The 12,128-nt window shown below is 36.8% G+C and overlaps 1 long non-coding RNA gene across 1 annotated transcript; it reads right to left on the bottom strand.

Moving 5' to 3' along the window:
- Positions 1-206: 206 nt before the first annotated feature.
- Positions 207-1,262, bottom strand: LOC116437933. Its single transcript, XR_004237534.1, has 2 exons — positions 1,210-1,262; positions 207-384 (listed from the first exon to the last, which is right to left on the bottom strand). It is a non-coding gene; the product is annotated as an uncharacterized LOC116437933 (long non-coding RNA).
- Positions 1,263-12,128: the final 10,866 nt, after the last annotated feature.

Below are 12,128 nucleotides of genomic sequence, written 5' to 3'. Positions count from 1 at the left end.
TAAATTTTAAAGCATTCTCTCTTTATTCCCTATTTTACCAGATAGCCAAGCTTTTACATTTCTCTAATTGCAGAGGTGCTGTTTTCTCAGAGTCTCAGTCCATTAGCAGTGCAAAAGACCTGAGACTCTGGTCATATAATTTTTTTTTAAGAGAGATTCACCTTTCTCAAGGATCAGTGGGAAAAGCAAAGTCATGACATAATTTCTCATTTTATAATGGGGAATTTATTCAAACATGTTTTGATTACCATTTATCACTGAGGACACCTTACAATTAAATACCTTCATTTGCACATAGGTATCCCAGAGACCTTTTGAATTGCCTTGAAACTTGCTCCGGATTTTCTTTTTTTCTTCATTTTCACTTAGTCTCTCGGCTCAGTACTGCAACAAGAAATATTCATGCTGACAGAATTAACAGCTTTATGTTTGCATATTTGAAGAAACAGTCTTTAATTAATAACAAGAGGCTTGTGAAAATTAAAAATAGTTTGTTTTGAAAGTGTATTTGAGAACATTTGTATTTGAGAGTTTGTTTGAGAAAGTGTATTGGGGACAATGTAAGTTTTCAGGATGGAAAACATCCTTTTTCTCTTGAATCCTGAAGATATGAAATAATTGAAACGGTTGTCATCTTTTACATAGCAGCCAGAAAATCAGATACTACTTAGAGTCATGAAGAAGATTTGTTATTAGGTGATATAGGACATTTTCAGATTAACATGACCAGTTAATTCTCAGGAATCCAAACAAAACATATAGCCCAAACTCCCATGTTTATACAAATTCACTTTCACACCACTGGCTGCCTTTTGAAGTCATTCTCATAAGGGTGTTTTGTTACACCACTATAATTTAAATGATCACATGAAAGTATTTTTCATACTTTATCCACTATTTCTCTTCTTATAGGTTGGGTTTTTTTATAATTATGATATTAAAAAAGAAAAGAAAGAGGGAGAGAGAGAGAGAGGGAGAGAGAGAGGAAGAGAGAAACTGAAATCTACCCCTGTAGTGATTATTTCCTTTGGACAGTGGTTTGGCTTAGCAGGGGTATCCATGCTGAGAACTGAACTACTGACACATTCATTACAGTGTGAAGAGCACAGATGCACAGATGCATTTTCTTTAAGTTACCAGAGAAGTATGTAAGGACTCAGGTATGAAGGAGCATCTCAACTGGGACTGCAGTAAAAAAAGTAACCTTACCAGAGTCCACATTATTGCAGTTCCTGTCAGCCAGTTTAGGCAAGAGTTAATCTGAAATACAATTCAGAAAAAAAAAGTGGGGATCCAATGGTTAGCAATAAACTTCTCCCTTCCCCACCATTACCCTCGTTGTGTACATAAATCTTTCTCTCTTCTTCTCTTGAATTGGTTTTTTCCACACTAACCCTTCTGTACAATATTGCAGCCCACATTTTTGCAACTATGTCTACTATCTTCCATCTCCCTTCACTTTGAAACTTATGCTTCACGGTGTTCATATTTGTCACATTCTAGTTTTTCCACAGGAACTGAGGAAGTGGCATTGCTCTATGCTCTCTAGAAATGCCAGGAGATGCCACAACCTGTAACGACCCTGGACAGCAGTGGGGTGTGAACATTTACAGGCACTGACAGCATTGTGCATACCAGACCACTGCTGATAGATCTCAGGGTTATTGGCTCAAGAAGATGAGATGGTTGACAATATAAAAAGAAGTATTTATTAATTTTGACTAATCTACCTTTCTTTGTCAGTCTATAGTATAATTCAGTTTGTTCAGATTTGTGTGCTATTTCACAAAAGCATATCACACGCTTCTCTAAGTGCTGTGGTATAAATCATATTAATATTTTTTCTACAATGTTAGTAAGGTAAAACATCTAATGAATAAAAATAGAGATAGAAGTGTGATTAACAAGACAATTTTCCATAAGAAAATCAAGCCGGGTGGACTGTTGGGAGCAGAGGAGGAGCATGTCTTTGCACCCCAAGGAGTAGCAAAGGCACTGGAGGTTGACTCCACAAACCAGGAATGTTTTTTCTGGGGAAGTGGAGGGATTTGATAACCAAATTTCCTGGCCAGCTGCATGTTATTTCACCTACCCTAGTCTCTCCTGCCACCCAGCCACTGCCCTAGAGCAGTAGGATGCTGCATACCCTGCTCGGTCTGCAGCTGCAAGCACAGAAACCACCATCACTCAACAAAACCAGAGTTATGTGCAGGGGCTTGGTCCAGATGCTTCTCCTAGGGAAACCAATGGGAAAAAAAAAATCAAAAAGTCACCTCTGCTTGCCCTCCTGTTTCCTTTGTGTTGTCCTCCTACAGACTTATTTCCTGACTTTCTCCCATGCTGTTCCCCTACCAGTAGAAAATGCTTTTCTACTCTCACACCTCTTTCTTATTAAGTCTGTCTTCAGTATGCTTTCAGGACCCTTACAACAGTAAGACACTTCCATGAACAACACTCTGCAGAGCACAACATTTTAACAAAGTACAACAGCCTGGCATTTGTGTCATATGTATATGATGCAATTTATAGAAGATTTTATCATCTTTATTTTTTCTAACACATGAAGATGTGTTTCTTTGATTACATCCCTGCTTCTGTTGATTGCAGAGTACTTTCATGATGAGCCTGCTTTTTACATTTATGTGTTAAAATACGTTGCATAGAAACAGTAGTATCTTTTTGTCTCTATTGAGGTCCAAATTGAACAGTTAACCTTTAAAAAATGATTTTCTCATTTCAACTGACACAAGTCAGCTAATGTTCAAGTGGGGCATCCATTTTGAATTAACAGATCCAAACATTCATTTTGATCTATTTTGTTATGATCAATGGGAATCTGTACCCTTTCTCTATTCTTGTGGTTTCCAGTTATTTTGCTCTTAATACAAATAAAATAGCACTAACTTGACGGAATAGTCAGCTGACCCTCACCATTTGCTTCTAGAGACACAGAATAAACCAAACATTCTCATTTATTTTTCTTATATACCTGAAGTTATAGAAACATATAGCCAGTCTTTGTGACGTTTATTACTTTGTTTTTGTGAACAACACTCCAGGTTATCCTGATAAATAAATAAAGTCAATTTTTTTAATACATTTTTCCTTTATCTTTACTATTCTGTAAGTAAAGATACTTTTTTTTTTTTTTGACATTATGAAAGGAAAAGCAGTAAGTAGAAGAAGAACATCACTAAGTGTCCTGGGGTGATGTTATGGAGCCGCTTTATTCCTTACCCGTCCGCTCAATGCCCAGGGACGCTGTTTCTCTAAGATGGACCCAGGGCCGGGGCCACGGGCCGAGTGCGGGGCGGTTTAACGGGGCCCTGCGGCTCCAGGGGCTCAGCAGGGCTGGGGAGGGAGCGCGCCGGGAGCGCTGTGCTGCTCTTTGGGTTTCTTCTGTGTTCCAGCTAGCTGGGAAAAGGTTCTGTTGGTTTTTTTCTTGTTCTTTTTTCCCTTTCCTTCCCCTTGCCTCACTGCCTCCCTTCCCTCTTCGCCAGCCCAGGGGGTTCACAGGGTGGCCCCGGCTGGTCCGAGCCCGGGTGTATGCTCCCTTTCCGGGAATTTGTTGTATTTTGAGGGGGTTTTTAATCCTGTTCTACCCTGTTTTGTTTGGTGTTAATAAACAGTTTGTTTTTTCCACTTTCCTGTGATCCACTTGTCTTACTGGTGGAGGAAAAGGGGTGGCCCTTTTTCCCTTAGGAGGACACACTCCAGAGTGTTTCCTCCTGAAGCTTTGTCTCCAAAACCGAGACAGTAAGAAAAATAAATTTCAGCAAGGAGCACAGAGTTTTCAGCTGCAGACTGTAATGTAATATTTTACTTCAAACACAAGAAGAGGAATTTCCATGTAGGTGTAGACAAACAGTAGCAATGCCGTGACCTGCCGTTTTTTGTTTCACGTGGGAAAGGAATATCAGTAGAGCATATACAGACATCTGAATCTACTTACTAACATAAATAAACACAAGCTGTAGAGAAAAAATCTCTTCACTAGATTACCTTTCACTGAAAACAGTAACTGCTCTGTTAATGTTATCTTTGAAAATTCAGTTTCGTGCTTGATACTCTTAAGAACAAGTAAAGTATTTTGTTACATAGTTCATTAACAACACTAGAAAGTGATCAGCTCTGAATTAAAATTTACCTGAATACAAAGATCCAAAAAGTAATAAAAGTAATAAAAGTAATACTTTTACATAAAAGTAATTTTTAATGCCTTTCTCTCAGAAAGACAACCAGCTGTAAATGTGCTTATTACATCAAATTTGGGCAAAAACTGAAGTTGGCCTAACCAAGCAAATAACCTTTATCTTGAAAGAGGTTTCAAAAAGTTTAAAGTAGAAAAAATCACCTCAAAAAACATGTTTGATGAAAAAATCTATTAAGTCTAGACTGGAACTTCAAAAAAAAAAAAGACAGTTATGTCTGAGTTGTTTGGGTCTGATTTCAGGTCCTCATGTGAAAAATCTTTCTGTAGAAAAGCCTTTTCTACATCTTTAAAAAAAAACCCCAAACAAATAAACTATTCTCAGTTCAATACTGCTGGTGTGCTTGGTACTGTTATTTTGTGGTGGAAATTGTGTATGGCTCTTTCTAATTTTGTTCCCCTTCTCTCACATAGCAACTATTTCTAAGGAAAGTTAATGTTTTCTTACTTAAAAAAAGAAAATAAAAAATCAGTCTATAATTTGAGTACATTGGTTTTAATACTTGGATACTGTTCCTCTTTTCTGTAAGGAAAACGTTAAAATCACAAGAAAGCACTTATTTTATTGCATTATTTTTTTATTCACACCATTTTTCTACTGTGGAGAAAGGATATGACAAAAGAGAGAAATGTAAAGTTAAAATAAGATTTTTTTTAAAGCAACTTAAAGAACTGTTTTTAAAATAAGATATTTCATATATTGACTGAAAAAGTATAATAAAGCATGAAAAAAACCCCAAACCTTTCAAATGTTCTGAGTTACATCTTGATGTCAAAAAACAGGCACACAAGGGGAACCCATATAAAAGTTCACTGAAAGTAAATTTCCTGTTAAATATCTGCTTTTTCTGTCCCTAATGAGGAAATTGCAGTTTTACCTATAGAGTTACTGTGTAATACAGCATAGTGAGATGGTTTGGTAATGCATCTCTTATAGTAAAATACCATAACAGAGATATTTCCTTTTCTCCTCCATGGTAAGGAGATTTTCCACAGGATGACAAAACATTTAATCTGTTGGTTTTGAGCAGGTAATTACTCTCTTCAATGACAGCAGGAAAATTTTCGGTTTCTTTGCATGTGATACTAATTCTCACCATTGAAAGTCAGTTGACTGATTGTCCCTCAGAGGTTAATGCAGCCTTGTCAATCCTTACATCAAAGTCACAAGAGCACTTGTACTTTTTTATCTCCATCTCTACTCAACCTTTGTTTCTGGAGGATGACCTATTGTATCTCACTCAAGACCAAAAAATAATAATATCATCTTAAGTAGGTAACTGCTTTTCCAAAACAATCCACGCACAAATTTTCATTTTTGTCATTTTGTCTCATTTTCAATTATTTTAAACAGAAAAATTCTTCATTCAGACACACAGCTATCTTTGTCAATTTAGCATTTCAAGAAAATGTCACAGCATATAAGCAATACTCTGAGACTACAGCTGAAGCTTCACCATCCTCTTCAGTGACAGAACCACAGTCAAGGTCACCTGTAGCAAGGTCTAAAACTGACATTTCTGAAATGGCACTGCATGAATAAGTACAATGAAAAAATAAACAGAAAAGGCAGAAAGGATGGAAGAAGAGGGACTAATAAAGGAATAAGAACAGTGAAGGAATTTAAAAGGGATGCACAGCTTATTAATACTTCTCCACACCCTGGAGGAGAGTTGCTTGATCGTTTGGTTCCCAGGTTCTCATGCACAGATTTTTTTCAAGTTAGCTGGTCCTACCAGTCAATTCCCATTCTGCCGAACTGAGAAAATGTGGAAATTTTTTAAATTGTTTTTATTTTTTGTTTTACAATAACTCAGTCACTCCTCATCAGTCTTTGACTAGCATTCTAAATGTTGCGGCTATATCAGTTCATGGCGCAGAATGTAGTGATCAAGAGATAATGAAAGCATTAAAGATCTTTCTATGCTCAATAGAGCTTTAAGTAATTACAGATGATGCAACATTTTACTTATATGTTTACTTTACTAGAAAAAAAGAGTGATTCAGCCTCTCATTCAAGGTTGAACTTGTAACTTATTAAAGACTTCATTTTAAAACTAGGACGAAAGAAATCTATTGCCATGATGAGCGATGTTATATTTCTGCTACTGCCAAAGTGGGTAACTTTCATCCTCACAGAGCATGCAGAACTGCATATTTGCTTCTGAAGCATTTGCCAGGTTGTACTTGTAGCAATATGAAAAAAATTGTGTCTTTTTGAAAGTGTTTAAAGCTGAAGTCATGTAAGGTGGATTTAGAGCTGCTGTCTAGCACACAAGTGTAACTTGAAGAGTGACATGATTACTTTCTTGTGCCACACTTTCTACTTGTTATTTACTTCTAGGATGGGACTTTTTTCCCTAGAAAAACTTCTTCAGCACAAATGATGCAGAGGCACCATATCTGCAAATATTGATATTTCATCTTTGAATATATTCATAGTGATTTGTGCAGGTATTGACATGTTCTTTACATTCCACAACTCTTTCTTTGGGTTTAGTGAGTCAGGGAATACCACCCTGGTTTTACGACTGTATGTTTTGCATAAACACATGTGTACATATGTACATGCACAGTTACCTGAATGGGCTAATACACCTGCTGAGCCTTCTCTGGGCACAAAATATGTGCATAGGCTCTTATGACTCGAAAGCAACAATCCAGTTTCTTTATGTTTTTTCTTCACCGTTTCATGAAATTTACAAGAACTTGCAATCTTCACTGTCTCACCTTGGTTTAAACTGACCTATGATTGGAAATTTTTGGAGGCTAAATAGAAAAAGCATTTGAATCAGCTTTGTTTACTCAGGAAACCGAGATCCTTGGTGTCCCCTTTTATATAACACCTAGCAGATGGGAGTTCCTCTATGGAAATTCAGGGCAAGAAGTAATAATAATTATAAATATGCGTATTATTTACTACCCCTGTAAAAAAGTAAAGGAATACTTCTGTTATGTATTTAATATATTACTTGGACAAAGATATTAACTAAGCTTTTAACAACCAGTATTACCATATACTTCTTGGAGACAGCTTTCAGTTCTGTTGTACTTTCTAATTTTCCTTTCATTTTCTGTAGAAGATGAGAGAAAATATATACAGAAATATGCTAGTTCAGATTTTCTATACTTTTTTCTGTGCAAAGCTTAACTTTGTTTTGTAAAACATGATTTGCGTTAGAATTCACAAGGAAACAAAAGAGATAGATATAAGTAGATAAAAAGGCTAGTGGAACAAAAGTTGCTTTCATAATATTTTTTAACACTGCTTACAGAGTGATGTGAAATACTGGACCTTCCCCTGAGAAAGCAGAAGGTTATTGCTAAGTAACAATCTCTACAACAGTCATGCATGTTTTGGAACAGATGTAAAGTCTGTGTATGAAGAGAAAGGAAAAAGAAGAAAGGGAAATTAAGTACTTTCCACTCTTCTGTGCCCTAATTTTTTTCTTGGGAGACAGAGATATGTAGTGAGGCATTTGCCCATTTAACCTTTTCTGAGCTCTGCTAACAGTAATAGAAAGGTTGCAGATTCACCATGTTATTCCATTTACACTGAATATTGAAGCATCATGAAGAGCTATCAGTGTAGGGATAAAGCTAGCTCTGAGATGGCAGAAGTCCTCTGATGTCAATTTTCTCTTCCCAGTCTGTGAGCTCTAAAAATATCATATTCTTGTGCAATTCACCCATGTACTATGGGTACCTGGTCAGGTTTTCCATTCCAGCAAAACCTTGGCCATCTCTGCAACATGCCTCTAGCTGCCTACAAGATACTGTCCTGCTGCACTCTGGAGAGATACTCACGTGAGTAAAGTCTGTGACATCAAGTTATTGCTATACAAGATTCAGAGCTCTTAGTTTTCCTGCTGTGGGACTGTCTAGATGCACTAAGCCATAGGTCAGTAAAAGATCTCTCTCAAATTCCCAAAATGAGAAAAATCTTTTGAAGGAAAACATGATTTCGGCACCAGCTGAAATACAAAAATGGATGGTAATCATTGGCTTCTGTGTCAAAATCCTTTTTGATTCTGGGTACCAAATAAATCACTCTAAACCACTGTCCTACATGTTCAGTGTCTATTAAAATAACACCTAAAGGGATAAGACAGCTGACAAGAGCACATCTTCATCAAGAACAGAGGAGTGGATCTTCAGGACTGAAAGTAATATAATTGAACTCTTTGTAAAAGGAGCAGTCCAAGCTCATATTATTCATTTTTAGAAGGATATGTAGATAAAGTCAGCTTTTTAAAGGCATTTGAATTCTTAAAGATTTACCATATTACTTAACTTGTATTTCAGCAGCACCTGATGTCTGAATCTTATTTAAACTTTTCAAAAATTCTCTGCAGGCATCCATCTTCATTCTATTTAAAAGTCTGGTCCCAGTTCTGCATTTCAAAGATTTAACAGAGAATTAGGATAATTTTTAAATCCCTTCTTTGTGATCTTGAGCCCACTCTGTGAGTAGGCTTCAGAGGTACTTCTATAGGCATTGTTTACAAGTGTTTTTCTTTCTCAAGTAATCTACTGTGTCTGAAGTCTGAGAATAGCTAGTGATAGTAATTTTCCTTAACTACACAACTGCTTTCCCACTTAAAACAACGAGGAGTTAAATGCCACTATTTCAAACTGAAACCTAATTACAAGAGCAGCCATAACTGAAGATAAATGATAAAAACCTCCCGACCTCCACCACCAAGGCCATTGTCTGCTAACATCAATTTTGTCACCAATTCTGGATGCAGGTATACCCAGTTGTCTGGCCTTCTTTTCCCCTTTCTTCATCCCTGACTCCCAGCAGATTTCAGTGCTGTATGGATGTTCTCTTCCAAGCTTGTTGCAGAGAGAGGTTCTCTAAAGGAAATTGTGGCATGACTGGCATTGCCTAAAGTCAGTACTGTCCCAATGACAGCCAGATGACTTCATGAAGTTTCATACACAAGAATGTGCCCCTAATGTTTAATTTTGCACTGGGAAAATTCAGTGCAAAAATACTGTTTGTTATGATTTCTACATTGATCAAATTTATCTGTCTCCTGAAAAAAAATCTGTGGAGTAATTTTTTAGTAATTTTTGTGACATAAATGTAAGTCAGAAATTACTTTCTGTAATTTCTATGCCAAGCTACATTCAGAGTTTCAGTTTTATTTCTATTTGTGCTGAAGTGTTGAAATCATTAAAACATTACAAAACAGTGAGAGGACACAAAATAAGGTGTTTTCTTTGTGCAGTATTTTAGCTGGAGATGTGATATCATTCACTGGATCCTCAGGCAAATAAACTTTAGACAAATTGAATTAATTATTTAATTTCAAGGCAAATTAATTGGATATCAATACAAGTGAATACTCCTGCAATGTTCTAGTAGGTTTAACCCATATGCTTATGTCATCACTCTCTTTTAAGAGCTGCTTCCTAGTCTAGACTACAGATCCCATGAGGCCTTGCAGAAACTCAGGGAAATGTAAGTTGGTGTCCAAAAGATAGCATAAATACTTCATGTTCAACCAGCAAACTTCACTGAAACCTCTAAATTAGCAAATGCCAAGTCCTTTGCTGATTTGTTTGTTTCTATTAAAAGTTCATTTAAAGTTCTGTAATAATTTATTCTGTGCAAAACATTATTTTAAATTGCCAAAAAACAAATAATAAACCTATCTCAAACAATCAGAAAGAAACTTCAATTTCAGTGCACTCTCTTCTAAATCAGTTACACCTCATCTTCCCAATTTAACAAGAAGATATTCAAACACAGGCTGCAGTCTTAAAGAACGTGGCACACTTCACTCAGTTCTCATGCACTGAACATCACATGGAGGATTTTTCACTTGCTCAGCTGAATTATCGTGAAACACTTCAACACTGCAAAACTTTTTTTCATCTTCTTATTGCTGCATGAAAGGAAAAAAAAAGATAAGTGGTGCAGAAGTGTCTCTCCAGTATCAGTAAGCACCTCTTTAGTGGTATGACCATATTCTAGAATGACAGATTCTGTTGCTCCCTCCAACTTAGGAGCATTTTGCAGAACATCAGTGAATCTTCCTTGATTGTTAATGCTGATAATGATTTCTTCTGGTGCTACTAAGCCTCATATCTTTCAGATAATGTCAAGATACCTTTCAAGTGTGACGAAGAATGTTAAGAATTAAGTATTTGTTATTTTCTCCAAAAGACTCAATTTGCAGATCAGTTATATTTCTTCTTGTCTAGTTGTTTTGAAAATTGGTCAGTTGTGCTGGTTTTGGCTGGGGTAGAGTTACTTTTCCTCCCAGTGGCTAACATGAGCGTGGGTTTTGGATTAGTGCTGAACACAGGGCTGATAACACAGAGATGTTTTTGTTACTGCTGAGCAGGGCTTGCACAGAGCCAAGGCCTTTTCTGCTGTTAGTTGTGCCACGCTGGCAAGAGGGCTGGCTGTGCGTGGGAGGCTGGGAGGAGACACAGCCAGGACAGGTGAGCCCAACTGACCAAAGGGATATTCCCGACCATGTGACATCATGGTCAGTGCTTAAAGTGGGGGGAAGAAGGAGGAAGGGGGGGGACATTTGGAGTGATGGTGTTTGTCTTCCCAAGTCACTGTTACATGTGAGGGGGCCCATCTCTCCTGGAGATGGGGTAACACCTGCCTGCCATGGGAAGCACTGAATTAATTCCTTGTTTTACTTTCTTTGTGTGTATGGCCTTTGTACTGTAACTGTCTTTATCTCAATCCATGAGTTTTGTAGCTTTTGCTTTTCCAACCCTCTCCAGCTGTCCTTTCCACCAATCCTACTGGTGAGGGAGTGAATGAGCAACTGCCTAGGACTTGGTGTCAGTTGGGGTTAAACCACACCAGCAGTGCAATTCAGATTAAGTACATGGAGAAATTCAGTTATGGCACCCAGAATACACCACACAGTCACAGAGAGATCTTGCTTACAAGTGCCAAATAGTTTTTCTCCATTCCATGAGGGCACTCACAAAGGAGGAAGAATCAATTCTGAATTTGGGATGTACATACTTGTTTGCTGAAACAATGTCCACAGTCTCCCATTCACATCATTTTGGCAGATAATTCTTTTATCCTAGTCTGGATGTTCCTCTCTCCCACTTGGGCTCACTTAGCTGCAACTGGAGAAAGTTAAAGAATGGAGTACTTCGTACCCAGACAGGTAAAATAACTACTACCCTTTTTCCGAATATATTTATATTTTCCCCATTCTTTGGGAAGTACTGTTTGCTTATCAGTAGTTCTTCTTTGCCAGAATCACTGAAACTGTGTTACGAGCTCATGCCAAAGTAGCTTTCTGACCCGGGAAATCTCTGCAGTGTGGGAATGAAATTCAGCAAATTTGAAATGAATGTTTTCATTTTGACACTATCAAAGTACACAAATACGTACCTGTTTTTATAAATGATAGGCAGTAAATTATTTTCACCAGTCTCTTAGAAACATCTGTAATTTACAGATAGCATCTCCAAAATTGCCTGTGTTTTTATTTCATATAGCATTTATTTTTTATATTAGTTTGAAAATTGTAAAGCTTCAGGAAAGGAGGTTGTATAGCACACAATAAAAATATAAATCCTCCTCTTATTTAAAAAAAAATATTTAAAATAAATCTATTCAATTAACCACTTATCACATATTCAAGTATTATTGTCATATTAAGAATCTAGATAAAACTTTCAACACAGTAACAAAACCACATTTTTATTCATTTGAATAAATGAGAAGCTTGCTTGTCCAGCTTAGCTCCCCTCTAACTTAAATTTTCTCTTCTCTTCTATTTAGCTTTAGTTGTGAAAGAGAAACAGAACCTTAAAAATATAAAATCGAAGATGGTGTTACATTTCATGAAAAATTTTATGTCTGAACTTCCACCAAAACCAAAATATGACTCTTCCAAAAGTGGACTGTATCAGCTAAGAA

The sequence above is a fragment of the Corvus moneduloides genome, chromosome Z (genome assembly GCF_009650955.1).
Source record: "Corvus moneduloides isolate bCorMon1 chromosome Z, bCorMon1.pri, whole genome shotgun sequence".
Classification (NCBI taxonomy): domain Eukaryota; kingdom Metazoa; phylum Chordata; class Aves; order Passeriformes; family Corvidae; genus Corvus; species Corvus moneduloides.
Note: the sequence above shows the minus strand (reverse complement) of the source record. Positions and strands in the feature narration are given on the sequence as shown.